This window comes from Scylla paramamosain, unplaced genomic scaffold (genome assembly GCF_035594125.1).
Source record: "Scylla paramamosain isolate STU-SP2022 unplaced genomic scaffold, ASM3559412v1 Contig119, whole genome shotgun sequence".
NCBI lineage: Eukaryota > Metazoa > Arthropoda > Malacostraca > Decapoda > Portunidae > Scylla > Scylla paramamosain.
Window position 1 is genome coordinate 85001 of NW_026973784.1, and position 3183 is coordinate 88183.

Below are 3183 nucleotides of genomic sequence, written 5' to 3' on the forward strand. Positions count from 1 at the left end.
TTGATGCGTATTTCCTTCGTTTTTCACCAGGATAAGGATAGCCACAAAACTCTACGTGACAGCTGTAGTCATTAGACAGCAACGTCACGGTGTGCAGCTTCATTGCACATCACACTCATACATTGCCTCACTCCTCTGGGAATGACTGATGGTGATAGCTGGCTGCTCACAAAGCCCATCATTACTACTTGATTAAATTTTAAAACATTCATAAACAACGTTTTATTTCCATGTATTACTACCAAACTCTGATAATTATGGGCGCTTATACAGGAACTCTGAAATAAGTCTTCCCTTCGCCTTCCCTCCAACGAGGGAGGTTTATAAACTTTGGGCGGATCGAGGCTTTGCTACACACGCGTCTCTTTAACGGTATAGTCTCGCATCATTATCCTCTTCACTCATGTCGAAATACGAGCCCTCATTAGCAGCCTCCTAAAGTTTGCGGCGCATTCTAGTGTGTCACTTCGTTCTTGTGCACATTTGGTGGTATTTTACAAACTTTCTGGTTACTATTTTTTAGTTCTTTTGTTTCGTAAAATATGAACAGAATTATGAAATAATGTACTTAAGATTAAAAATATTTGCGGCATTATCAATGACGGTTTTGGTTTTGTTCATTAAGTCTTTCAGCTTTACTACTGCTGTCTGCCTAATTTAAATGCTTGCGGCTTCAGTTTTACATTTATTCTGCGCACCAGCTTATTCATCATCTACAGCGCGTACAAGTAAAAAAAAAAAAAAAATAATAATAATAATAATAAAAATAATAATCTATGCCTTCTGTGTGACGATGCAAACCACAAGCGAGAGTTTCCTCAGGAACATCTGTGTGCCTAAAGGTTTTGTCTCTCATTTGGAATTAATATTTCCTGCATTAACTTACTCATGAACAACATGAACAAAAATGTCACGTGGGATGTTGGATAATCCTACGATGTGAAGCTTCAGAATCTTTACTGCCAATATAATTTATCAAGGAAAACTGCCTAAACATTAGAAAACATGCAGAGCCAATTAGCACGATAAATGAGCCTCATTTTCTTCCACACAACAACCATAAATTAAATCAATCTTCCACGGAACGATCACAGTACATGCCTGGGAAGACAGACAGGGACGGGAGTCATCGGTCCGCCAACGACACGTGCACCTTCTCACCCTCCACCAGGTAGATCCACGTTCTCTCCATCCAGAAGTTCCTCCAGGCATTTCTGTCCAGGAATAGCTCGGACTCCTCAGTAGTCTCCAATGCTGATCATTGCTTCACTCCGTCCTTGATATTCTCGATCCATCTCTTCCGCGGGACTCTTAGTGGTCTTTTCTTATAGTAGGCTGCCAGTTGTACCATCTCTTTAGGGTTCTTGTGTCTTCCATACGCTGGATGTGACCTTACCACCGGAGTTGGGCATCCTTGATGACTGAGGACACACTTCATACCCAACTCCTCTCTGATGACATCATTCCTTAGTTTTTTTCTTTCCGTGTCGCAGCCTTGAGGCGTAGGATCCGTATCTCCGCAGCCTGGACCCGGCTACTGCTTTTGTATAGCTCAGGTCCAGCTTTCACTTCCGTACAGCAGGATAGGTGGTAGGATGGTCTTATAGATGGTGACCTTGACCTTCTGTGGGGATGTGCTTGTCCTTTAGAAAAGGGTACAGCATGCCAACACTGCTGCTATAAATAATGATCCGGTAGCTGATGGCCGCCTCACTTTCTGTCCCACTATGGAACATTGCACCAAGGTATGATGATGATGATAATGATGATGATGATGATGTATCTCGGTTTTAATACTTAAGAGGGTGAAGATTACACCAATTCTCCCTAAAAATATCTCACGAGCGCCCTATTCATCTCACAGTTGTTTTGAAAAGTCCATACTAGAGGCCACTCACTCAGAATGGCCAGGTAACTCACTAAAGCGAGAATATTGTGCAATAATAATGCCAAACCCAGACAGAGGAGGATATTATTTAGACATAGGAGATGGAAGTAATAGGGATAGATTCCCGGGTGACTAAGTAGTACAGATGAGAATCGTGGCCAATCAGCAGCTGCCAGGCGGGCGCAGGATATGCACATCCTGTCTCACGACGCACGCACCATCTTCGTTCTCTCTAGTTTTGACACCCAGTGTGAAAAGACGTGCCCTCCTGTTATCCAAAAACGTCACTCCAGACACCAAAAGTTCAGACAGGAACGGTGAGCTGGTGGCCACCATGTACTGACAACACCCCAAGAAGAGCAACTAGCAGAGAGGTGACGTCAAAACATTTCCTGTAGGTGCTGTCAAGGTGAAGTCAGGTGGATCAGGGGAAGCAAGGTGAAGAAAGAGACCATGATGACACCACGAGGCTGCTAAGGACCGTGAGGGAACCGCCAGGGTGCTAAGGACCGTAAGGGAACCGGACCTCCACTACGCTCTTACCTCTCCTCCCGATACGTCTTCAAATTACTGGCAAGCCCACGTGGCCATCTGTGGCCACCCTACACCTATACCCGACCTGCCTGCATTAACTGCACGGACCTCCAATCAACCAAGGCACAGATAAGCACTACGGGATCCAAAGTATTCGTTAGCTTACATAGGTAAGTAGTTCAGCACCTAGGGGGACTTGAGATAGAGATCCTCCTCGGTTTGCCTCCCATCTAATCAGTCTTACAGTAAAAGTATTTATTCTTTATTTACTCTTTCACTTAAACAAGTAACTGATTTTGTCTTGTTTTATTTTAGTTGGTCTTGGTTATTTTGGTACTTCAGTACCCCAGTTAATTCCAGTAAGTTATCTCTCTCTCTCTCTCTCTCTCTCTCTCTCTCTCTCTCTCTCTCTCTCTCTCTCTCTCTCTCTCTCTCTCTCTCTCTCTCTCTATTCTTTTGTTTTCTGTGTAATATTTTTTATTTAAAATATGTGACCAGGGTATCGGTACAATAATAATAATAGTAATAATAATAATAATAATAATAATAATAATAATAATAATAATAATAATAATAATAATAATGATAATAATAATATTAATAATAAAAATAATAATAATAAAAATAATAATAATAATAATAATAATAATAATAATAATAATAATAATAATAATAATAATAATAATAATAATAATAATAATAATATTATTATTATTATTATTATTATTATTATTATTATTATTATCATTACTATTATTATT